General features: G+C 44.5%; 1 protein-coding gene across 1 annotated transcript in view; it reads right to left on the bottom strand.

The window, feature by feature from the left end:
- Window positions 1-27,535, bottom strand: part of DCDC2 (doublecortin domain containing 2) — a 167,352-nt gene that overhangs the window by 66,163 nt on the left and 73,654 nt on the right. The window lies entirely within an intron of this gene.

The following is a 27,535-nucleotide window of genomic DNA, read 5'->3' as shown; positions in this document are numbered from 1 at the left end:
AGAGCCTAGAGCCTGTTTCGGATTCTGTGTCTCCCTCTCTCTGACCCTCCCCCGTTCATGCTCTGTCTCTCTCTGTCTCAAAAATAAATAAATGTTAAAAAAAAAAAAAAGAGAAGAAAGAAAGAAGCACCTGAGATTGGTTTGAAAACAAAGCAGAGTTGGTGGGAAAAGGAGCGAACTTGTCCACCGTGAAATCACGAGATGAGTAGAAATCACCCTGACCTTTCGCCACAGGGCTGCCTCTGACGCCTTAGATTCTCCTTCGCTTGATCTGGTGGAATGAAGGTCGCTGTGTTCAGCGACTACAGATGGTGTATCTGGAGGGCGAGGGCAGGGTCACCCCCAAGCAACAGCAGGAAGCTGGTCTCCCTCCCCTGCCTTCCAGCCTCCCTCTCTGCGCCCTCACCCACTTCTCTCTAGTCTGTACCCCGAAGACCGACGCTCCTCTCGCTCCTGGCAAACCCCCTCAGGGTGCCCCCGGCTCCACCTTGGTTGGCGGTGCTCCGTGTCCCCAAGTCCACAAACCCTGACAAAGCCCCTCAGTGCAAATATATGTAGCTGGGACTTAAAGTGACGTGATGCGTAGGGAGGGTCGCAAGGTCTCTCCTGCTTCGAATACACAAAACTGCAGATCATACGTGACACAGAAGTTTCAGCCATACCTGAGCTCCACAAGAGGGCAGTCCCCAGGCTGTGTAAGTAAAGAAGGCCAAGTCTGTGCTTCAAGGGGGGACGGACGGAGATGTAGGCTCTAGAGGCCTGGAGCCAGGATTTTAACGCCCACAAGGCAGAGGGCTGGAATTGAGTCTGCGACACAAAATGGGGACCGTTCCAGAGATTCCCAGTTCCTGAGAAGCGGGATTTAAACTGTGCAATAGGGGGGCCTGGATGGCTCAGTCAGTTAAGCATCTGACTCTTGATTTCAGCTCAGGTCACCATCTCATGGTTCGTGGGATCAAGCCCCGCGTCTGGCTCTGTGCTGACATCGTGGAGCCACCTTGGGATTCTCTCTCTCTCTCTCTCTCTCTCTCTCTCTCTCTCTCTCTCTGTCTCTCTCTCTCTGTCCCTCCCCCACTCACTCTCTCTCTCAGAATAAACTTTAAACAAACAAACAAACAAACAAACAAACAAACAAACAAACAAACTGTGCACTAGACCAGAAAGCAGCAAGGAAGCCAGGCACCCCCTTGGGGCCCCTGGATGAATTCAAGCTCCCACCGTGTATTACGCAGAAATCTAAAAGGTTTACATTTATACTCTGCAAGTAGTGAAGAAATCTCCAGCCAGGAAACGAACCATGAAACTGGTCCAAAACCAGGACAATTTCTGCGGCCTCTGCGAAAGGAAACACACAACACAACACACTCTGAAGGGCAGCTTCTTCCTCAACCCCAGGCACACGGGGACTGCCTTTAGCAGAACAACCTTCCTACTGAAGATCAACTCAGCACGAAAATTTACCAGCCAAGTGTAGAAAGTAACTGCCATGAGGGAAGGTCAGCACCCACAACAAACAGGACTGGAACTCCCAAGGGCAGGAGAGAATAGGACAACTTTAAAACAGTGTTTAGAAATGCATCAATGCACAATCTTTCGCCCTCCCCAGAATACTCGACTGAATATCCTGGAACATACAGCTTTGGGCACGTGTGCTAATTTATGTGCAGAAGCAGTTTGCAGAAGTTAGAATGGCTATAGGCCAAATGGTATATCCTTTCTAATAATGACTTTTTTTTTAAAGCACCTTCAAATGATTAGAGAAATACGAGCGAATGGAAACCATGCTGAAAGAAAAGTATGTGCAAAACCTGGCTGATCTGGAAAAGGATCAAACAGAACTTCCAGAAATGAAAAACAATGTCACTCAAATTACAACTCAATGGACACATTAAATACCAAATACACTAAGGAGATTTTCTCAGCTGAAGAGAGCATCAGTGATCTGGAAGATGGATCTCAAGAAATCACCAGGGGGCGCCTGGGTGACTCAGTCAGTTAAGGGTCCCACTTGGTTTCTGCTCAGGTCATGATCTCAGGGTTCCTGAGTCTGAGCCCCATGTTGGAATCTGTGTTGACAGAGCAGATCCTGCTTGGGATTCTCTGCTCTCCCTCACTTTCTGCCCCTCCCCCATGCTCTCTCTCTCAAAATAAATAAATAAACTTAAAAATTTTTTAAAGAAATCACCAGAATACAATACAGACAAAAGAGTGAAAATCATGAAAGATCAAATTCCACCAAGAAAGCAAGCTGAATATTTTCCTATTTGATAGTTACATCATGAAAGGATATACTTATTCCCAAGGACTATTTACACATATATATGTATATATACACATGTGTGTATGTGTGTGTGTATATATATATATACATATATATACATATGTGTATATATACACACACACACACAGATACAAATACACGCATATATATACACACATGTATATATATACACAAATATATATACGCACATACGTATGTATATATATAGATAAACATACACACACACGCACATATACACACACATACTTAAAAAGGGGCACCTGGGTGGCTCGGTCTGTTGCGCGTCCGACTCCTGATTTCCACTCAGGTCACGATCTCATGGCTCAAGGGATCAAGCCCCAAGTTGGGCTCTGCACTGACAACATGGAACCTGCTTAGTATTCTCTCTCTCTCTTTCTCTCCCCCTCTCCCTCTACCCCACCTTCCCCACTTGCACATGCTCTTTCTCTCTCCAATATAAAAAACTCAAATAAAGAAAGAATACAAAAATGTATTATTCCAAATGACTAGATGTTTCGTGGTGAAAATTTAGAGAAATTTAGAGAAATGCCCTAACCCATTTAGTTGCATGCCATCTTACAGGTATTCACTTACTGAACCAGACTGTAAACTATGTCTTAGTGATGACAAGTCTTAACTTGGTAAACGGGAGAGAGTTTGGGGGTTTTGTATTTTTATCTATTTAACTCTCGTCTTTCCTGAATCCATACATGTGCTTCCCCTGCTTTGCTTCACGGTGCAAATGTGATGAAGGGAAGGGGGACATTCTGTGAAAACAGGTCCCACTTCCTCACTGGTTTTCCTTCTAAAATCGGAAGTGTGTCCCCAGAGGAAAAGGTGAGCTCAAAAGAGATGAAAAGGCCTTGTAAAACAACTGGTCTTGGTGTATGCAAAGGGAGTCAACTACTGTTAGGTTTCCAAGAATCCCAAGAAAACCACACACAAAAAATCATCTCCCAGCCAGCGCTTGCTGTCTGGGATTCTACAAAAATTTACCCTGCCAAGTGCCCATATGCTGGGAAGGGCCAAACGTTAAGGCACCACTATTTGTAACTTGGTGCAAAGGAGCTCACCTTCATCTTCACAACACGTCATTTTACTGGGGAGGAAGGAACAGAGATGGACGAGGGGCTCTCGTCACCCAAAGATGAGCTCCAAAAATGGGGTGTGCTCAGGGGAACGGATGCTGGCAACGGGAGGGAGAGTGCTCTAAACTTGGCAAATTAAACCACTCGGTCCCTCAGATACATGCTGGACTGTCTTTAATTCAAGCAAGGACTGGCTGTGTGTGTCAAAGCAATGGGTTCTGGAACCAGAGTGATCTGTCCTGAACCTCAGCTGTGCCCCTTAACAAGCTCCGAAATCTTAAGGACGTTCTCGAACTTCTCCCCAGCTCAGTTTCTGCATCGGCAGGTTGGGAATAAAATGCCTTCAGTTGTGGTGGGCATTAAATGAAAATCCATTGTGAAAGCGTTTTGCAAGACACCAGCACTAACTAGCTGCTCAAAAAACGCGGCCATCCTCAGCAATGCCAGATGCGACCTGGTACGGTCCTAGGGAGCCGTGCCGTGCATTCCAACCCCAACCGTTTCACCCACCAGATCTAGGACTTCAGACACAAAATGCGTGGTCTGAATGCCTCCAGGCCTGATTTCTCATCCGTAACCCTGAGAGAGTGGCTGCCTCACGGCGCTGTTGTGAAAATTAAATTATAAAACACGTATAAAGAACTGAGTATAGGGGCGCCTGGGTGGCGCAGTCGGTTAAGCGTCCGACTTCAGCCAGGTCACGATCTCGCGGTCCGTGAGTTCGAGCCCCGCGTCAGGCTCTGGGCTGATGGCTCAGAGCCTGGAGCCTGTTTCCGATTCTGTGTCTCCCTCTCTCTCTGCCCCTCCCCCGTTCATGCTATGTCTCTCTCTGTCCCAAAAATAAAAATTAAAAAAAAAAAAAAAAAAAAAAAAAAAGAACTGAGTATAGTGTGTGGCACATGGGGAGCCCTTAACCCACAGGAGGTACTCTTGTTTTGAGGCACGATTTGCTGTCACCAGTTTCACTGGCAGGAAAGGCGTGATTAAGCAAGGGTCGCTGTGTGACCTGTGGAGTATTAAGACACTAAGAGGTAAATTTTGCTTTGCCGTTCTCACGTTTCATCAAGGGCAGGAACACCCCCGTCTACTCCGTGCCCCATCCTCCACACGTCGATGACGCACCCATCTAGAAAGATACGTTGCTGACCCACTTCACAGAGAAGACACAACAAATAGAGACGACCGTGAACATTTTCAAAATATGAGCTTCTGCAGAAATGTTAAATTGGGACAGGAGCTCACCGGGGAGTGACTAGGAAGATGTCGAAAATACAAAGTGTCTGCCTTCACATTATGCCAATTAACCTAAAGCCCTTATTTCTTTAAAACTGCCAGCTGCCAATTACCAACGTGCTACCTGCCCAGTGATCGGCGTCGGTTTCTTTTTGGCACTAAATCATTTTAGGTATTTGCTCTTAGGAGTGAAACAGAAAGGGGTCAATGCAGAGACCATCATCTCAAAGGTCCCTTCGACTTTGATTTCTGTTGTTCTTCTTCATTCTATTAAAACTCGAGCCTACAATGAGCCATTCATTCTGAAGTGACTCACGGAAGAATACTTGGGTGACCCCGAGACAAAGGAATTAGCAGAGTGAACCGCTCTGCTCTATGGATTCTACTTAAAGGAAGTTAATGTGAGCTGATCACTGTCAGTGCCTCCATAATTAAAAATACACTACAATCGCAGCTCCATGGAGACGTCTGACTTGCTAAAGCCTATTTAACCAGTATAAATTGCTAAAATTCTACTTAAGGGGTCTGAGAGTTTGAGTTTTGTGTGGGAAGGCATCCTTTTTCTTACTCAACTGAGAAATTTAATACATGTTCTCTTCTAACATTTTCTTTTTTTCTTCTTTTTTAAAATGTTTATACACTTTTGAGAGAGAGAAAGAGAGCTGTAGCAGGGGAGGGGACGGGAGGGGGGTGTTGGACAGAGGATCTGAAGCAGGCTCCGTCTGCACGGACAGCAGGGAGCCAGGTACAAGGCTCCAACTCAGGAACCGAAAGATCACGGCCTGAGCTGAAGTTGAACGCTTAACCGACTGAGCCACCCAGGCACCCCTCTTCTCACATCTTCAGATAGTAAAGCCCACCTTTGCTCACAGCTATGCTGCTGAGACAAACGGTAACATAGCCTCTCCTGAAGAGACAATTTCCAAGTTTCACCATAAGGTGTGGACGTGTTGGTTACAAAACGCCTGTATTTTAGGTTTCTGCCACCATATCCTTAGTGTGTATTTTATCCGAATTTAAATAAACCCAACCAAAAGCGTGTAAATAAAAAATACAAACGTTAAAGGTGCAGAAAGAAGACAGACTTCACTGCAATTTACGAACTCTTGAAAACTGCAATCCTCAGGATTATCATGCCCCTGGATTCAGTGTTTCAGAATAAACAACCCCCATGGACTTGATGAGTGAGTGATTCTAGCCTCTCCCCAACCCCATTTCCCTTTATTTATTTATTTATTTATTTTTATTTATTTTTTTTTTTTAACGTTTTATTTTTTTTTTTTTTGAGACAAGGAGAGACAGAGCATGAACAGGGGAGGGTCAGAGAGAGGGAGACACAGAATCCGAAATAGGCTCCAGGCTCTGAGCTGTCAGCACAGAGCCCGACACGGGGCTCGAACTCACGGACCGCGAGATCATGACCTGAGCTGAAGTCGGCCGCCCAACCGACTGAGCCACCCCAGGCGCCCCTCCCTTTATTTATTTACACATTTAGGTTGCAATGTCCTCTGAATTGCAAATTTAAGAATTAAAGGTCTTCTTTTCTACTTCATAACAGAATTACTGATTACAGTCTAACAGGGTGAAATATGTTATGTAGAGGAGGAAAAATAACTTTTGGCCCACCTTCTGAGGTTTAGCGATGAAGGCGTGTGAATTAAACTGACAAAAAGGTCAACAGGAGAAAAAGTTTATCCCACATGCACGAAGGGGGCTTCACAAAAAAGTAAAAACGCAAAAAAAGTGGTACGGCCTGGGGGCTTTTAACCGTTTTAACAAAGATGGAGAATTTGTGGAGAGGGAGGCAGGCCTAGGAAAAGCAGGGAGAGTAAACCGTGGGCAGGGGAATATATGGGAGAAACAGACGAAAGGTAAGGGTTATTTGCGCGAGATTCCTTTACGCAGTCGCAGGTCATGTTCAAGGTCTCCAATGATTAAGGGCTGTCCTCTCACTGGTATGGGACAGACACACTTCTACAAATGGAAATGTACACTCTGCTTTTAGGCAGAAAGGTAAAGGGCAGTGAGTTCCTCTGGCACCTGCTGCTTCTCAGTTGCCTTCAGCTCTACGAGTGGCAGGTCTGGGGGTGGGATAATCTGATTGTCTCCACGCACTTTGAGAATGGCCGCGTGTAGCGATGGGCAAAGACAACACGGGCTTGCGTTCACCCCTGCTGATGGCGGTGGTCTATGCTCAGAGCACAGTGCAATTTGAGAGGTCAAGTCCTTTGTGATTTGTAGGCTTTTACCCCTGTTCCTGGGAGTTGCCACCCACCCATCCCCCCCACCCCCGTCTCCCTGACCTTGTCTGATAGTCTCTCCCCTGAGGCAGTGAGAGGTGAGGGGTGAGAGCTGGAAAATACTCACTGGCAAGAAGAACCACCAGGCAGGCGGAATTCATTAAGTCACAGGTGAGTGCAGACAGGTGACCAAAAAAAGCAGAGAGGCCAAAATCAGATCATCAAGTCCAGGTTATGGGGCCAAAGGAGAGAACAGGGCCTAGGGTAAGCCAAGGGCAGCCTGCACCACCGGCCCTTGACTGTTGTCAAGTAATCATAACTGCCTAAGGGGCAGCACCAGGGTGGCCCCACTGTGCTTACAGGTCAAGGACCAAAGGGACCCCCCAGAGGGTCACGATTTTACAAATATCATACACTTCCTCCTTGGGGCAATAAAAAACCATGTTCTGAACATGCATATATTCCGTGCATTCCATTTCTGAAAGCATATGGAGCCTTCCGGTGCTGTAAAGCAAAAGCTCTCAGCGGCACAATCCGCAAACTCACAATTTGCATACACTAAACATGTAAGATATGTGAACAACTCCTAAAAAGAGACTACATTAGAAGAACGGAAATACTACAACGTATTCTGCCAAGTGTCATTTCCCAACTTAAATTCTGATCCTTATACCCATCCTATTAATTTGGTACTAAAAAAAAAAAAAAAAACCCAGAAAAGAAAGAAAAAAAAAACAACCCAAAATATAAATCAAACCCCTAAAGCACTAATACATCAGGCACCAAAATTACATGGCATGATGATGCATAATTATGGCACTTTCAAACAGCATTTGAGAGCGTGTCACAAGCGATGAAAAATGTAATTTATTTCTGCTGACAGATATTAATTGCTCTGTGTTAGCAAATTTTTGAACCATTACTGATAAGCAAAAACGGTAACCTAAATGCCTGAAAAACAACTGCATGGAAAGAAGTATAGTTCTAATCATAAAACCTCCCATAGCAGAAGGAAAGGCAATTTCTCAAAGAGGACAACCATTATTAAAATTTGTAAATTGTTGCCGTGATACATAGGAAGAGGCTCAAATGTGAAGTCGCCTCCAGCAGGCCTAAAGTGTTATTAATCTCTGATAGCACTGCCTAATTGGAATTTAGGATTTTGCCTCGTGTCCTTAGCAAGCTGTCTTTATTACGGCAAAACTGGAACCTTCAGGACGGGAGGATGCACACAGAATAGATGATTCCTTTAAAAACAGAACCCCAAATGGTCACAGATGAAACTCACTTGTGGCTCAGGAGGGCTGGGCTCTTTCCTGATTACTATTATTTATCACTATCACCTTTTTCCCCTGGTACTTATTGCCTCTACTGCTGCTACCTGGTTGCAGCCTGTGTCTTCAGAGGCTGGGGGATCTGGACGGCAGCGTTGGGTTACATTGGCCTCCACAGCCCTTGGGACTAAACACAAGTCGCTGCAGATCTTGTGAGGCTCTGCTCTCTTCACGAGAAGTCTAAGTGAGCTCCTTCCACCCACCATCCTCTCCAGCTCCCAATGCCCATGTCGACACCTGCGTTCAACACTCTCGGGGCCCTTAGCTAATCCTCCCCTCACCACACTGCTTCCCACTCCTTGGTCTCCCACACCATTCTGATACCTTGTGTCTGGATTCTGGTCAATAGCACCTCCGGTCTCTTAAAACCCTATGCTGGACTTCTTGAATTATCATCGAGTCCACCTTATCCCTCGCCCTAAGACTCCTTAGTAATCTGCTATTATCTTGCTATGCACATTACCATCTCAAATCAAATGATTTTTGCACGGTCTCTCTAAACTCCTTCCAGTTCCCTTCTGTCACAACCACCAGATCATTCTCCCTAAAAACGCTACTTTCCCACATCAGACCACCGTACACATATCATCTCCAACATCATCGCTCTGTACCTGCGGGATAATGTCTAAATGCATCAGCGTGACATTTAAGGCCCTTTGGGATCTGACCTCAACCCACCTTTCTGGACCAGGTAACTGTAATGTTGCTAACTGATACTGTCCCCTCTGACTAGTGTGATCTGTGAAATACAAACGCAGGGTAGGGAGGTCTTCCTGCCTCTGGATTTTCACTCAAACTCCCTGTGGTTCACATCGCTGTCTTCTCATTTTTTCATTTCAGAACAAATTCTGGGTTCTCTAGAAAGCCGTTCCAGGCCATCATGACTGCCTCCTTCCTACTCTGCTCACATAATTTTTATTAGATGCATTCTTGTTGTATGTTGTATGTTGTTGTATGTGGGGGTCCTGATTCCAGTCAGATCACAAGCTCCTGAGGGCACAGACTATGTCAAATATTTCTGGAATCCCATAACCTGTGCTCCACGAATGCCTGCTGACAGCTGTCTGTTCAGCATCTTTAACACATAGAATCTAAAGGAAGAGGAGTGTCATGCCAGCCTATGGAACAAAGCCACAGAACCAAAGGGATGAGGGGCAGTAACAGAAAGAATCTTAAACAGAAGACAGGTCAGAGCCAAAAGACACCACGTGAAAAAAACATGTACAGATTCAAATACAGCTAGGCCAGAAGAGGAAGCCAAAGACAGGAAAGAGATTCAATGAACTAGAAAGGAAAGAGCAGATGGTAAAGGGAGGAAGGGTCTGGAGCCACGCCAAAGTGCAAAATTAGGAAACCTGAGCTAACACACACAGGGCACGCGGCAAGCAGCAGTGATGGTGCGCAAGCATTTTCAAGTACCTCTGGAATTGGTAACAAAGTTGACCCTGTGCAGAGCCACAAAGTGGGCCTCACCAATTTAAAGAGGTGGATTTACTTAAGTATGTTCTTTTACCACAGTAGAATTAAGCTCAAAATCAAAATGGGACAACTGGCATAATCCAAAAATGTGGTATTAAAATTAAGTCATACCAAGGTAAACAACCCTGTATCAAAGACAAAACAGCAGTGGAAATTTTAAAACAATTTGCACAAATAATGAAAATATGACAAACCAGGTGTGTTGTATGCAGCTAAGGCTGTGCCTGGAGGAAAATTTATAGGATTGTGTGTATATATTAGGCTGAAAACCCTATGTTCTAAATATCCATCTCAAGAAGTTAGAAAAAGAATGATAAGTTACATGCAAAGAAAGCTAAAGAAGGGAAATACAGATGAGGACAGAAATTAAATAAAAAATAAAACATAATGCAGAAATATCAACAAAGTCAAAATTAGGTATTTTTTTGAAAGGCCAACAAAATTGATGGGACAAAAAAAAAACCCCACAAAAAAACCTAATGGACAATTAGCAAAACTGATAATGGAAAAAGAAAAGAAGTAAAATTATCAATATGGGGAAATGAAAAATAGTACATTAGTATAGACCCTATAGACTTTTTGAAAGAAGATACAAGGTGGCACCTGGGTGGCTTGTTAGGTTAAGTATCTGACTCATGGTTTCCACTCAGGTCATCATCTCACAGCTCATGAGTCTGAGCCCTGTGCACACTGCTGCTATGGAGTCTGCTTCAGATTCTCTCTCTTTCTCTCTACCCCTCCCCTGTGTTCTCTCTCTCACTCACTCACACACACACACAAAATAAATAAATAAATGTTTTAAAAATTAAAAAAAATAATAAAAGAAGATATAAGGAGTAACTTTGCACTAACAAATTTTAAAATTTAAGTGAAGTAAACTTTTATTTTACTTTTTTTATTTTAGAGAGAGAGAAAGAGAGACAGAGTACAAATGGGGGAAAGGGGCAGAGCGAGAGAGAGAATCTCAAGCAGGCTTCATGCATGGAGCCTGACACAAGGCTCAATCCCATGATCCTGGGATTATGACTCGAGCTGAAATCAAGAGTCAGATGTTCAACTGACTGAGCCACCCAGGCAGCCCTGGAGTGACCTTTTAAAACACAACTTACCAAATCTGACACTGAAAAAGATAAAGAACATAAATATCCCTAAAGCTATGAAAGAAATCAAACCTGCAATTTAAAACCTTCACATAAAGAAATCTCTGGGTCTAAGTGACTGCAGCACTGAGATATCAGAAGGATAAAACATCACTGGCCAATTTGCACTGATTCCAGAAATTCCAAGTAAGTTTGATAGCTAAAAATCAATGTAGTTTACTACATCATAAAGAACAAAGGGGAAGAATCATAAAAAATTATTTCAACAGAAACAGAAAAGTCATTTGATATTTAAAACCCATTACAATTAAAAAAAATCTTAGCAAACAAAAAAGGAAACTTCCCCTAATAAATAGAACCTTCTAAATCTGATAAAAATACATAAAAACTTATGTTTTTATGTATAAAATATATAAAAGAAATATTTTCTTTATTCTTAACAGTGAAATACTGAAAACTTTCCCCCTGGAGTCGCGGATGAGATCAAGATGTCTGCCCTCACTAATTCTATTCAATTTTCTACTGGAAGTACAAAAAAGTAAGGAAAAGGCTGTGAGAGTGAAAATAAGTAAAACAGTCATTATTTGTAAGTGAAATGATACCGTATTTAGAAAATCCAAAAGAAATCACAGAAACTATTACAAGTAATAACTGAATTTAGTAATGCCATTGGAAATAATGTCAAATATACAAAATCAAGTGTAGTTCTAATATATCAACAGCTAATAATTAGAAAATTAAAATTTTAAACAATATAATTTATATCACCTAAAACTATTAAGTACCTGTGAATAAATCTAATAAAAGAGATGCAATACAGAACATACATAAAACATAACTGAAAAAAATAAGAAAGAGTTAAACAAATGGAGAGATATAACCATGCTTATATACTATTAGATTCAATATTTTTTTTAATGTTTATTCATTTATTTTGAAAGAGAAAGCACGAGCAGGGGAGGGGCAGAGAGGGAGAGAGAGAGAGAGAGAGAGAGAGAGAGAGAGAGAGAGAGAGAAGAGAGAGAGAGACAGAGAGAGACAGAGAATCTCAAGAAGGCTTCATGCTCAGCACAGCACAGAGCCCAACACGGGGCTCAATCTCCCAACCATGAGATTGTGACCTGAGCTGAAATCCAGAGTTGGTCACATAACCATGTGAGCCACCCAGGTGCCCCACCGACTCAGTATTTTGAAGACTGGTCTATAGATTCAATTTAGTTCCAATCAAAATTCCAGCAGAAGTGTTTGTGTAAATTGGGATGTTGATTCTAAACTGTCTATAAAATGAGGGGCCTAGAATAAAGACAGTCTCAAAGAACAACAACATAAGCTGAAGGAAGGATTCATACTACCTGATATGAAGATTTACAATAAAGCGAAAAGAGTCAAGACAGTGGCACAAAGATAGACAATAAATAGGTCAAAGGAACAGAATAGAAAACACAAACAAATTCGTACATAAACATATAACTTAAGGCAAAGGGAAAGGATACAGAATTTTCAAGAAACTGTACAGCATCAACTAGATTATCCACATGGAGGAAAACTAACTTTGCCTCCTACATCACAACATACACAAAAATCAATGCCAGACAGAATGTAGCTTTAATGTTAGAAGGTTAACAATTGAGCTTGCAAAAGAAAACATAGAGGTCCTCGGAATATGCAAAGATTTTTTTTAACAAGAAAACACTAACACTAAAGAAAAAAAATGAATGGATTAGACTTTTTCAAAATTATAGACTTCAGTTCTACAAGAGAAATCATTGAATCCACCCAATGGCAGAAGGTATTTTTGATACCCATATTCAACAAGTGAGTCAAATATAAATAACTCTTGCACGTCAATATGAATAAAGGCAGACAATGCAACAGAAAAATGGACATAAGAGTTGAAGGGAAACTTTACTAAAAAACATATCAAAATGGCCAAAAGATGTACGAAAAGGTAGTCAACTTCATTAGTCATCAGGAAAATGCAAGCTAAAATTGCAATGAAATACCACTACTCATCTACTGGAACGGCTACAATTTTTTTTTTAACTGACAATCATGCAAGTTAGGGAGGCTGTGTAGCAAGCAGAATTCTCACACACCATTAGCATGGACATGAACTGGTTACAACCACTTTGGCACGTTATTTGGCAATAGCTACTGAAAATGAAATCTACACCTCATGTGACCCAGCACTTCAACGGAAGTACTTACATATGTGCACCAACAGATAAATAGAAAAATATTTATAGGAGCACTGCTCTCTAAGGCCCCAAACCAGGGAAGACACAAAAAGCTATCAACCACGGAACCCGTAAACAGTGCCACGTAACACCACGGAATATCACACTGCAACGAGGGCAATTATTGTTAAGTACAACAAAATGAATGAATCTGACAAATGTACCTTTGAATGAAAGCCATGCATAAATGGTTACAATATAGTATATAATTCCATTTTGAAAAGTTCAAGAACAAGAAAAACTCATCTATGACGAGAGAATTCAGGATAATGGTCTTCTTCAAGGAGTGATCCTTGGCAGGATAGAGGGGGTGGGGTTTCCATGTTGCTAGTCATGGTGAAATGGGAAGTGTTTGGTCTTTGTCCCTGGTTCCTGACACAGAGCTCCTGATATCCTTGTAATTGATGAGTGTGATGAGAGTTAAGAGGGGTGTGTTTTGTTCTAATGAGGTGACTCTTGACAGACACCTAGACTTCAGCAGGGAGGCAGGTCAACAGAAAGACCAAGCCTTGATTAAAAGTTTGGAACTTTCAATTGAAGGATGAATGGATAAAGATGATGTGGAATATATATAGATATATATATGTGTATATATATGTATATATAGATAGATAGATATATATAGATATATATAGATATATAGATATACACACACACACACATACACAATGGAATATTACTCGGCAATCAAAAAACTGAAATCTTGCCATTTCCAACAACGTGGATGGAACTAGAGTGTATTATGCTAAGTGAAATAAGTCAGTAAGACAAATATTATATGATTTCACTCATGTGCCGAATTTAAGAGACAAAACAGATGAACATAAGGGAAGGGAAGGGAAAATAAGATACAAACAGAGAGGGAGACAAACCATAAGAGACAAATACAAAGAACAAACTGAGGGTTTCTTGTGGGGTGTTCAGTGTGGGGATGGGCTAGATGGGTGATGGGCATTAAGGAGGACACTTGTTGGGATGAGCACTAGGTGTTGTATGTAAGTGATGAATCACTAAATTCTATTCCTGAAATCATTATTACACTATATGCTAATTGGTTTAAATTTAAAAATACATGAATACATAAATAACTAGTATCTTTAGGAAAAAAAGGAAGTAGCTTTCTGAGCTAGAGAGAAGAACATGAGGAAAGACTCAGAGAAGTGGAAATACAGAGTCACACGGGGGCCATTTGTAGTCAGGCTGGAATGGGACATAGTCACAAAATCACCTTCTCTGAGGAAGCTCTACTGGGGAAAGGCTTACCTCACCATGAGGGCCAGCTCAGAGGCCCTCAGGTGAGCTGGGTAATAGACCCTCTACCAACACTCCCAAGAGGCCATGTACTCCTAAAAATGGGCAGGGTCTAGACCTGGGTTTGATTTCTAACTCTGCCACTTAACACCTGTGTGACCTTAGGTAGTGCCGTTAGGTATTCAGTTAGCTGTCTCGGGCTCAGGATCCAAGTGTAAATAGTACCTTTCCTGTGTACCCCCACAGGACTGGCATGGACATGAGGAAAAACAGCGGACACAGAATAGCACTGGCAAATGCTTTCCGGTAGTCAGCTATCTCGTCATGTACATGAATCACCCCCAGGAAATGCTATTAACATCTCATTGCCACGACACAGCAGATCCCTGAGGCCAGGGACCTCGTCTTCTTCAGGAATGGGAACACAGGACATGATTCTTTCTTTAAAGGTACTTGATGGATGAATAATGCTCAGAGTTCTCCAACTAGGTAATAAAATTAATCTCCTAACTACACTGAAGAAAAAAAAAAGTGTGGAACTCTCAGGGGCACCTGGGTGGCTCAGTCAGTTAAGCGTCCAACTCTTGATTTCAGCTCAGGTCATAATCACCTCACGGTCCATGAGATCAAGCACCACATCGGGCTCTGTGCTGACTGCGTGGAGCCTGCTTGGGATTCTCTGGATCCTCTGTCTCCCTCTCTCTGCCCCTCTGCCCCTCTCCCCCCGACTCTCTGTCTCAAAAATAAATAAATGTTAAAATAAAAAAAAAAAAAAATGTTTGTAACTTTCAACCCTATCTCCCAACCTCCAAGGAAGGGAGTTGGGCTGGGAACTGAGTTACTCATCAGTGACCAGTGGTTTAATCCATCATGCCTACATCATGAAACCTCCACAACCATCCCTAAGTAACAATACTGTCACAGCACTGTGTGGTGACAGACAGTAGCTCCAGCTGCAGTGAACACAGCACAATGTGCAGAGAAGTTGAATTGCTATGTTTCACACCTGAAACTAATGCAATATTGTGTATCCACTCTACTTAAAAAAAAAAAAAAAAAGTTTTATGGCAAGAATGCAAACTGGTGCAGCCACTCCGGAAAGCAGTGTGGAGGTTCCTCAAAAATTTAAAAGTAGAACTACCCTACGACCTACGAATCACATTACTAGGTATTTATCCAAAGGATACAGGAGTGCTGACTCAGAGGGCCACATGCACCCCAACAGCAACACTACCGACAAGAGCCAAAGTATGGGAAGTGCCCCAATGTCCGTCAACTGATGAATGGATAAAGAAGATGTGGTTTATATACACAATAGAACACTACTCGGCAATGAGAAAGAATGAAATCCTGCCATTTGCAACAACGTGGATGGAACTCGAGGGTATTATGCTGAGTGAAATAAGTCAGTCAGAGAAAGATATCATATGATTTCACTCATGTGGAATTTGAGAAACTAAACAGAAGACCATGGGGGAAGGGACGGAAAAATAAGATACAAACAGAGAGGGGGGCAAACCGTAAGAGGCTCTTGAATACACAGAACAAACAGGGTTGATGGGGTGGGGGGGGTGGGGAAAATGGGTGATGGGCACTAAGGAGGGCACTTGTTGGGACCAGAACTGGGTGTTGTATGTAAGCGATGAATCCCAGAAATCTACTCCTGAAGCCAAGACTACAGTGTATGTCAGCTAACTTGACAATGAATTTTTTAAAAAAAAGTTTTAAACCCTAAATGACAGGGTTTGGAGAGCTTCTAGGTTGGTAAATACAACAAAATGCTGGCAAAGTGTCACATAAAGAGGGGCAAGCTCTATGTGCTTTCCCTAAGGATCTCTTCCAGATGCTGTTCTAGAGTTGTACCCTTTATAACAAACCTGCATTGGTAAGTAAAGTACTTTTCCTTTTTTTTGAAGCTTATTTATTTTGAGAGACAGAGTGCGCACACACACACACACACACACACACACACACACACACACACACGTGTGAGCGTGGGAGGTGACGGGGGGCAGAGAGAGAGGGAGAGAGAGAATCCCAAGCAGGCTTCTTACTGTCAGCACGAGCCTGACACATGGGCTTGATCTCATGAACTATAAAATCATGACCTGAGCCACCAAAGTCAAGAGTCGGGTGCTTAACCACTAAATCGACTGAGGCACCCAGGCACCCCAGTAAAGTACTTTTCTGAGGTCTGTGAGTTGTTCTAGCAAGATAACAAATGGGAGTGAGGCGGGTTTCAAAATCCCTGACTTTGTATCACGTAGGACAGGAGTGAGAGTACCCTGGGGTTGGATGTTTGCAGCTGGCATCTGAAATGAGGGTTGTCTGGTGGGGTGGAACCCAGCACTGATTCTGGAAGGCAGTGCCACAACGGGACCAATTGTAGGACACCCAGTGGGAAAGCTACACCCGGTGGGAAAGCCACCGGGTACCAGGTGTCGAGAAGAAAAGACAACCTCACGCTGGCAACGTTCTATTTCCCGAGCCAGATGCTGGCTACCCAGGTCTGCTCAACTTGTCCAGGTTCACCGAGATGTGTACTTATGATCTGAGCACTCTTCTGTATGTGCACATGAATACAAAGCTTATGTTTAAAAGCATGTCTGTGTTAGGGGTGCCTGGGTAGCTCAGTCAGTTGTGTCCGACTTCAGCTCAGGTCATGATCTCGTGGTTCAAATGTTCAAGCCCTGCATCAGGCTCTGTGCTGACAGCTCAGAGCCTGGAGCCTGCTTCAGATGATGTGTCTTCCTCTCTCTGCCCCTCCTCTGCTCGTGCTCAGTCTCTCTCTCAAAAATAAATAAAACATTTTTTAAAATTTAAGGAAAAACATGCCCACGTTGTATGTGTGGGTCTGTGGGGTCCTTTGCCTTTAAGGTAGGTAGTTGGATGCTCACTTAAAGAGAAGAATCTCCAGGAGTGCCTAGGTGGCTCAGTCAGTTCGGCGTCCCATTTTGGCTCAGGTCATGATCTCGCAATCCATGGGTTCAAGCCCCACACCGGGCTCGGTGCTGACAGCCCAGAGCCTGGAGCCTGCTTTGGATTCTGTGTCTCCCTCTCTCTGCTCTCCCCCACTCGTACTCTGTCTCCCTCTCTCAAAATTAAATAAATATTTTTAAAAATTTTAGATAAGGATCTCCAAAAATTAGGATATTTCTGCTGCTTAAAGTCTAAGAGAATAGAGCCCAAGAGAAAAATAAATAGAGCAGAGGGAGTGGCCCAAGCCTGTGTGTGGACAGGAGAGGGGTTCATCAAGAGACTGAGCGTACAGCCTTTGTAAAATTTTGTTGGGGGCTGGGGGGCACCATTTAAAGTTATGCTCCATCACTTAATGCAGGAAATTAGAAATGTAAATAATCTTTAGCCCAAAGTGGCTTTTAAATCCTCTAATAATGGAAAATCCGATAGCCTGCAGACAGCATTACACAAAGAATAATTTCACATTATAAACTGAAGAAAATTCATCAACTCTGGTTTTTTAATTTTTTTTAACGTTTTTATTTATTTTTGAGACAGGGAGAGACAGAGCATGAACAGGGGAGGGTCAGAGAGAGGGAGACACAGAATCTGAAACAGGCTCCAGGCTCTGAGCTGTCAGCACAGAGCCCGACGTGGGGCTCGAACTCACGGACTGCAAGATCATGACCTGAGCCGAAGTGGCCGCTTAACCGACTGAGCCACCCAGGCGCCCCTCATCAACTCTGGTTTTAACAGCCTCTTTTTTTTGTTTGTCTGTTTGTTTGTTTGTTTGTTTGTTTATTTTTAGTGGCATCTTCTTGGGGCTGTTCTCTTAACAGCACAGGGCACCAATTCAGGGGCCATTCAACCCTGAAAAATGTGATTTTTTTTTTAAATTATAGCAAGATAAATTTTTCAGTTTTCCCCACACACAGCCATATATTGTACCTGAGCACTAATATTGATTTCTGAAGTCAAGTAAGCAGTCTTGTCTCCAACATATTACTTCACCTTGAATTTGAATAACACGCCTCCACCTCCAGGGCTAAGATGCGTTTTGCCTCACCAGGGCGGCAGGCTCAGACCCTGCTTACCGCCACGCCACTGTGAAACATTTGATTAGCAATCTGATTTCATCAAGCTAAGAAATATCATCAATAACTGCAATGCCCAAGTTCAAATAAAAGCCCAGCAAAAAAAAAAAAAAAAAAAAAAAATCACACAACGTTCAGAAAATTCAGGCATTCTCTCATCCAGCTTCACAAAGAGCTGACTTCATGTGAGAAACCAGACCGCACCACAAGCTCACAATGATGAGTAAGGCGATGGTGAGGAGGGCCCTGGCTGTCAAACCATTCACAGGCCAGCAGAGAAGAAGGCCACGAGGACAGAAGGTTCTGCTATGATGTGACAACGGCATGGCAGGCAGATTTTACAGAAGAGAAGATTCCACAGGGAGTCCCCGGGAGAACACAGATGATGGGAAACTGGAAGGACATTCTAGGCACATACAAAGGGACTTGGGAAAGGCTCATACAATCAAACTCTAAAAAATTCTCTATGGGCAATGGAAGAGGAGATTGGAAGAGAGGCTGTGAAGGGCATAAACTTCCAAAGGAATCTCATCAGAAGAGTTTCTGTGTCTCAAGGGCACCCATCTGGCAGAACTGTGAAGGGCCGTCGAGGAGGGAGCTCAGGAGACCATCTAGAAGGCTGCAGTCGTCTGCGTGGAAAATAAGGGGCTGGAATGGAATGGGGAGGAAGGCTTGGTTCCAGAGATTATGAGAAGGTAGAATTAATGTCAGTTGGTCCTGACTGGATAGAGAGGGCAAGGAACATGGAAAAATCTAGGTGGACTCTAAAGTCAACAGGATTAAAATGATGGGAGGTGTACTAACAGGAAGGGCATTAGAAAGGAATGGGCAGTGCAGGAGGCAGACTAACGCCATCTTGGACAAATCACCATGGTGACCATGAAGCCTTCCTGGGACATGTCTTTCTGGGACCTGAAGTCTTCTTGAGCACAGCCCCCACCCCCAGCCCCCAACACATACATTCTTTCTGTCTAACCACACCCTCAAGTACAATTGGGGCACAACGCCCTCCATCTGCACTGGATGGAGATAGGACCACTGTGAGTCTCCAACATCTCCTCTAGGCAGTCCTCCTGTGTGCTCCCAGCCTCCAAGGCTATAAAAGCAGGTCTCACAGGAGGTGGGGTCACCCAAGATATGCTTCTGTCCCTAAGTCCCTTTAATAAGCCATTTCTCCTCAAACTGGATTTGCCAGCCTTTTCCTTTGGTCTTCAGACTCCTTGGGCTTTTGGGGGCTATTTTGTGTAGACCTCCCTTCCACAGAACAGGCGGGGACCACTCCTGCCCTGAATTATCACTGCAAACTGACAGACTGTAACTGCTCCCTCGGACCCCCACCCACACACGTGGATTACCCCAGGGTTCTGCCTTGATGATACCCTGAGACAGAGAATGCAGGGAAAGCTAAGCAACTAAACAAATAAAGGCAATTCAGGGTTTGGATAACATTTTGTTTAACACATGTGGCGGGGGGGGGGGCAGTGCAGAGGGAGAGGGGTGCTGTGGGGAAATCAAGGGTACAAATTTCAAGTTCAGGGGCACCTGGGCGGCTCAGTCAGCTAAGCATCCGACTCTAGATCTTGGCTCAGGTGACGATCTCACAATTTGTGAGTTTGAGCCTCGTGTCGGGCCTGTGCTGACAGCAGGGAGCCTGCTTGGGATTCTCTCTCTCCTCTCTCTGCCCCTCCTGCTTGTTCGCCCTCTCTCTCACTCTCTCATTCTCTTTCTCAAAATAAATAAATAAATAAATAAATAAACAAACAAACTTAAAAAAAAAAAAGAAATTTGAAGTCAAGTTGGCCCTTGCAGAACACAGGTTCAAACTGCATCGGGACCACTTATACGCAGACTTTTGTTTTTGATAAACACTGTACAGTACTGTATAAATATTTTCTCTTCCTTATGATTTTCTTAATAACCTTTTCCTTTCTCAGGCTTACTTTATTGTAGGAATACAGTATATAATGCATATACAAAATATGTGTTGATTGACCCTTCATGTTATTGGTAAGGCTTCCAATCAACAGTAGGCTACTGGTGAAGGTTTTAGGGAGTCCAAAGTTCTTGGATTTTCAACTACAGCCCCAGACCCTGCACTGTTCAAGGGTCTACTGTAGATGGAAATATGGGCCTTGACATAAGAAAAGTGGTTGAGCCTGCAAACAATTTCCTATGTCATGTCCGTAAGGTTGCCGTGGACCGTGTGTGAAGGGCCTTTTAGTGAGAGATTCATGATAGTGAAAAATTACAGCCTCCTAGTCACTTTTAAGGGAAAGTCACAATTTTTTCATTGTTTGAGCTGGGGTGGGGGGGTTGGTGCGGGGAGCAATGGCCTTTAGCATAAACAGTGATGTTCACTGTCACTATTATGATGTTTAAGAAAAGTACACGGGAACTTCCGAGCTGGTATGAGAAAGGATATAAAAATAACATTGTAAGATTAAACCATCAAGGAAGGAAAGGCCTCCCACCACCAATCAAACAACATGACAGCAATTCTCCACCATCCAATAAACAAATTCCTGAACAATCCCTCCTCTTCCTTGTTCATAAGTTAAGTTACTATTCTAATTTGGAAGATTAACATTTAGCTACTCTGGTTTTAAAATGCACTAGAGATTTAAATTTTTTTTTAATGTTTATTTTTGAGACAGAGAGCGACAGAGCATGAACGGGGGAGAGTCAGAGAGAGGGAGACACAGAATCCGAAACAGGCTCCAGGCTCTGAGCGGTCAGCGCAGAGCCCGACGCGGGGCTCGAACTCACGGACCGCGAGATCGTGACCTGAGCCAAAGTCGGCCGCTTAACCGACTGAGCCACCCAGGCGCCCCAAAATGCACTAGAGATTTAAATGCCAAACTCAGTCCTGACTTTCTTTTTTTTTTTGCCCCCCTCAAATTCTCTGTCCAGAACTTCTTCTCTCAAATAAATATCAACTCCCAACTTCAGTGATTAGATTCAGCCCCCCTCCCCAGTTCTCGAAGCCTTTGACATGGACTCCGTCCCGCCACATCTTACTGTGACCTAGACATGCTTCTGAGTCTCCAACCCTGTTTTATTTTAAAGATGTTATTTTTAAGTAATCTCTACACCTAACACGAACCTTGAGCTCACCACCCTGAGGTCAAGAGTCATTTGTTCCGCTGACTGAGCTGGCCAGGCACCTCCTCTCCAACCCTATGTTAACCTTTCTGAAAAGAAAATCATGTTTTCCCCCACGATTACGCCTCTCCTCCAGGACACCACTCACCAACGCTGATTGTACAACAGAGCAGAGAAAGATTAACTTCAGAAGCTTACTGGAGTGAAGGAGAATGAATGTTGAATGCCATGTTTAGTTTTGTTTTTAATTTTATTAGAAAAAATGATGTTGTCTGCCCAGCTGACCCTTTTCCTCTCTCCCCCGCTGCTACTCCTCTCTGACCCTACTGACCTTCATCATGCTTCAAACACGCCAGCTCTGGGCATCAGCCTGGAGCGGCGACTGGGTCTCGGAAGGGAGAGGAAGGGAAGCAGTAAGGCAGACTTCCCAGGGCATCGTGAGTGAACTGGGCGTGTCCCTGGCTCCCCGGCTCCAGGCTCCCAGATTCCAAGTACCCGAGCCCCTCACTTCTGACTCGGAGACCAGGCCAAATGAAGTCACGTCTCCTTACACAGACGTCGCCTCTTTAGGCACTTGCTACGTTACACAAGTGCTTCCTCCCTCATTTTCGTGAATGCTCCATCATCATTAAAAAATGCGAAATAACCATCATGCTTCTAAATGATAACCTTGGGGTGGCCCTGGGAATAAAGTCCAAGGAGAGTTTGACTGTCCTCCAAACTAAATTTCTAAAAGTCAAACCAAAAAACCTGCCTCACCAATGAAAAACTGCCTTATACCCACCTAGCGACCAAAGAAAATTTATTCCTCTGTCCCTTCTGTCTGAGACTTGCTGAGAAAATAAAAATCCCTAAAGGGTGAACCTGTCCATCTAAAGGTTACCAAGTGCTAGACAAGTGAGATCTCTGGAACTCGGTTTTAGGTAGCAAAACTTACCAAATTGGAAGTGTGATAAATCCCCAGCATACTAGGTCAGAAAGCATCTGAAAAATTCTGAAGACCGTCTATCAGCAATGGTGCCCGTCGGTTCCTTTGTTTCTGTCCCACATGGTCACACTTCTTGTCTCCCAGAGCAGTGAGAGCCCACAGCACTCACTCCAAAATTAGAGGGAATTATTGAGAACCTTGGTACCAGTGAGGGGTAAATGGTGGTTTTCTTCTTGTAATGAAGAAAATCAGCCATTGTCTCTTTTTGCTCCTAATACATTCTTGGGCTAGTCCGACATGGGAACTTTGAGCTGGATCTTTCTGGTAGTTTTACAGTCAGAGAGGAGTAGTCATTCATATTCAGATGGCAGCGTTTTCACCTCTTACGGAAAACAATTTCAGGATTCTCGACTCCCATCTCCTTCATATCCCTCATTAAGTACAGTTTGAATCAATTCTCTTGCTACTATTTTTTGGTGTTCAAATACTGTGCATAATGACTCCGTCTCTGTTTTCGATCTGAGACGGCAGTGCTTTGTCTCTTGTACCGGTGCCGTGCAAACAGGTTAAGGACACTGCACAGGGTACCTTGTAGGGAAGACACCGCACTGCTCTGCGTCGGGCTTTGCGCCTTCTGCTTGGTCTTAGCTTCACGTAAAATCTACACAGAAATCTCTCCAACACACTTAGGCTCTAGACAACCACAAAGTCTGATGAAGGCCGTTGCAATCACGGGAACAGCTCTAGACTGGAGGGCACAGGACCTTGGCTCACACGCTGTGACACCTTGGAACTAAATGTCATTTATTAAACGCCTTCTGGCTCGCTGCAGACTGTGGGATACTGAATCTCTCCATACTTCATCTGCAGGTCTGTCGAATGGAAAGGAGGATTTCCGTCTGCAAACACCACCCACCCCTGAGTGTTCGCTCCGTAAGACGAGCAAGCTAATTAGCGGTGCAAGCGCCATACAGGTGTCTGTTCCTTCCTGCTTCTTCCCACCCTCTTTCTGAACTTGTCAAGGTCTCCCCGTCTCTTCTAGGTCCTTGGGGTCCCCCTGAGAGGGACCTCTGCACGCGGAGTCTTTCCATTTCCCGCTGAACCATGCACACCTCCACCGGCTGCCAAACGGGTCCCTTTAATCTCAGCTCCTCATGAGCGAATTCCCCAAAAGTTAATGACACAGCCATCTACCCAGGCCAGTATGCTCCGTGCCCCCTTGGGCCCCACTTAGACTCTCACCCCCTCCCACGCGACCTCAGGTCACATTCATTCTGCCTCCTACATATTTCTCAAGACTGTCTCCTCTGTCCACCATCAGAGACCGTCAAGTGTGACATTTTCCTGCTCCCAGTCCCCGGCAGGCCTTCTAGAAGATTCCCATACCTCCAGGAAATCCTCCTGTTGCCCTGCTTTCATCCTCTTGGCCCAACCCGGGAGTCTGCTGCACTTAGGTGAGAAGTTCCCATATACTTCCAGGCCTTTCTACCTCAAGTTTCTGACTTTGCCTGAGCCCTTTCTCTGGCCACAGAAGCTCGTTCAGCCTGAGTGTGGACAGGTCAGAGCACCAGGGAGTCAGTCTTCCAAGGACCACCAACAACCAATGAAGGACAGGAATTAGCAGACAGACATCTCAGCGTCCTTACCCCTGCACCGACAATTCTGAGATGTGTCTCATACACTCTCTGTGGCAGGACTGAGCCCTAATTGCCCACAAAGGACCCTATTTAAGAGTGACAGCCCCCCCCCCTTATAAGCTCTCCTCTCTTCTGTAAGACCTGCCCATGCTTTCTGTGAAAACCTCCCAAATGACCTACTTGCAGTCAAGTCCATTTCTTAGATCCTCACCTAGCAAGCAAAGTTTTGGGGAAATCCAGATGACCAGGAATGGGAATGGCGTCAGATTTCCTAACAGCCACAGTGGAAGTAAAATGGCAGTGTAGAAATACCTTCAGAACTCTGAGTGAAAAGGATCTCCAACCAAGAATTCTACATCCGTCCAAATGAAAAATTAAATGTCAGAGTATAATGAAGACTTTCTCAGACACACTGAATGTAAAACTGTCCTATAGTAAGAAATACACTTTGGGGTGGAGGCGTCTGGGTGGCTCAGTCGGCTGAGCATCCGACTTCTGATTTCCACTCAGGTTATGATCCCAGGGATTGAGCCCCACAGCAGGCTCCACCCTGAGCACAGAGCCTGCTTAGGATTCTCTCTCTCTCTCTCTCTCTCTCTCTCTCTCTCTCTCTCTCTCTCTCTCTCCCCTCCTCCCCCTCCTCCTCCTCCTCCTCCTCCTCCTCTCCCCCGCCCCCTTCCCCACTCATGTACGTGTGTATGCGTGTGTGCACTCTCTCTCAAATAAAATAAATGTCTAAAAAAATACACTTTGGCCTTGTCCGTGGTTCCTGGAATAGAGCTCCTAAAATGCTTGTTAATTTCCTAAGTGATAAAGAGGAATGTGACCACCTTTTAATATTTGGTCTTTTGTCCTCAAATAGCTCTTGTTCCTGAAACAGCTCCAGAGTCAAAGTGACAAAGTGTCTTGCTATTCATAACAACCCCTTCCAACCACATCTGACTTTAAGCTACTCAGGTGACTTTCAGAAAGCTCTTGCGGGCAGGGGCCCCTTGCCCCCAATCACCAACCGCGTGATTACAGGGCAGCGAACTTTCTGTCCCATCCCCTACTCCCACACCTCCAGGGAGGGCAGATGGGCTGGAGGTTGAGGTCATTGCTAATGGCGATGGCTGACACAATCATGCCTGCATAATAAAACCTCTATTTAAAAGAACCCTGCACAAAGGGGTTTGGAGAGCTCCCAAATAGTGAACCACGGAGGTACCAGAAGGGCACAGAAGCCCCACACGCCCTCCCTCACACCTTGCCCTGTGCATCTCTTCTATCTGGCTGTTTCTGAGTCGTACCCTTTACAATAAACCAGTGAGCTGGTAGGTAAACCATTTTCCTGAGTTCCAAAGTCGGAAGAAGGGCTCTGTGGAATCCTGTAGCCAAGACAATGGCTCAAGTCTGTATAATCCAATGTCTCCCGAATTGATATTTGGGCTTGGAACTCCTACTACAAGAAGCATCGGTTTGGAGCCCAGTTCATGGGCTCCTGAACTGTTCCATGGAACCCACTTTAGGAAGTGACAGTAACTTCCCTGGGTAAGAGCCCCTACCTTAAAGTCACCCAGAAGCTCCAGGCGATGAGAGGAGTCATGAAGTGGTGGGCTGCATCACCAAGGCTGCAGGAGCTGTCCTCGATGATCTGGGTGGAGGATGCCTGCTTCTCACCGCGGCACAGGCACCCTCCATAAAATGCCTGCCCCTTTAGGACGGTACCCTTACCATTAAGCACAATAAAGCCTGGGATAAAGCCAGCTGCAATCAGTGCAAAGGTGACAGACGTGTGCTTTTAACTTGGGCGGGGGGTACCTGCCAGCTTTGCTCCCCATGGAAAGTGGCTTTCGGTACAGCATTTTAAAAGGAAGGATGGGGCACCTGGGTAGCTCAGTCGATTAAGCGTCCGACTCTTGATTTCAGGTCGGGTCGTGATCTCCCCATTTGTGAGTTTGAGCCCCACAGTGGGCTCCGTGCTGACAGTGCAGAGCCTGCTTGGGATTCTCTTTCTCCCTCGGCCTCTCCCCTTCCCACTCACTCTTTCTCAAAATAAATAAATAAACTTAAAAAAGATCAAGTTTTTTAAAGGAGGACACCTTGCCCAATTTCACAGAAACAATTTGGTATCACCATCCAGCTGTATAACTAAATGAGGGGCACCTGGGTGGCTCAGTCGGTTGAGCGCCCAACTTCAGCTCAGGTCATGATCTCGCAGTTTGTTGGTTTGAGCCCCACGTCAGGCTCTGTGCTGACAGCTCAGAGCCTGGAGCCTGCTTCAGATTCTGTGTCTCCCTCCCCCTTTGCCCCTCCCCCGCTCACACTCTCTCAAAAATAAACATTAAAAAAACTTTTTTTAAAAAAGACTAAATGGATAGCTTTAAACCTACAGAGCTCAAAAGTACTTTGTAGGTATTTGCTGTTTATCCTTGTCCCCATGGTGATGGCATGCTACGTGGTGATTTGCAACACAGGCTATGTCTTATTTCGAAAACCAGGAGGGTAACTGAAAGCATAAAAATAGAGTTCATATATAAAACAGGCCACATTGTACAAAGGAGTCCCAGTGTATTATGGGAGTGGAGAAAGGTACCTCCCCCATCTTGTGGTACCAAGTAGTATTCAGCCACTGTTCCAGTCACCGTACTAAACACATTTATGCAAAAACGCTATCTTCTACGTGGACAAGATGGATACAGAGCTTAATACCAAGACGGAAAAGCACATCAATGCATAGGACATAAACATATTCTGGCATTTACTAGTGGTAAGTGGAGCTTGGTCACTGAAAGGGAGAAGGGAATTGCTTCTACTCTGTCGAGAGCAATTTCCTGGTACAGGTATAATTATGGCTCCTGGAAGAAAATGTGCTAGTGCTGAGCAGTTAGCACAGAGGAGAGGGAAGGGAGGTGGCCTGCTGACTGGAAAATGTGTGGTACACAGTAAGCACTCAGTCAGTGTTTACTCAAGAAAGGAACTGGTATTCTTGGAAAGGGGGCGGGGCTCCTAAGGCAGGGTGTTCACGAAACCCGGTGAAGGAAACTCACATGCTAAGAAGGGCATGGGTTGCAAGAGTTTAAGTCCCAGAAACTAACTAAAAATTTAAGTAATAATAATAATAATAATAATAATAATATTTGGTCATCTGATACATAAACTAGAGGTCAGCTCCAAAGGGTTCCCAAACCCCGAAGAAGTAGGTCTGAACGCGGTGGGGAAAACCCACCATCACACCATGTTGCTAAAAATCTCATTAATAACAACTCGCTCCTCCCACCCACAAAACAAAAAGGGCTCCAATCAGTCACTCCCATTTACAAAGGGGATGTGAAATACTGAGGAATGGAAGTGAAGAAAGGTGGGAATCCCTCACAATCTCTCAGGTAAGCTTCAAGGTCAACTGCCATCCACGCACACTCTCACCACCAAATGGAAGGGAGACCAGTCAGAGCCCCTCCGCACTGAAGCCCCCTCACTCTTCCCCCTAGACTCACGGGGCGTCATGGTCCCACACATAACCCCACAGGTACGCCCGCCTTTCAGCCAGCAGTGGGTCAGCGTGGCAATTTCCAGAAATCTCTGGGCATTGGT

The sequence above is a fragment of the Neofelis nebulosa genome, chromosome 6 (assembly GCF_028018385.1).
Source record: "Neofelis nebulosa isolate mNeoNeb1 chromosome 6, mNeoNeb1.pri, whole genome shotgun sequence".
NCBI classification, from domain to species: Eukaryota; Metazoa; Chordata; class Mammalia; order Carnivora; family Felidae; genus Neofelis; species Neofelis nebulosa.
Note: the sequence above shows the minus strand (reverse complement) of the source record. Positions and strands in the feature narration are given on the sequence as shown.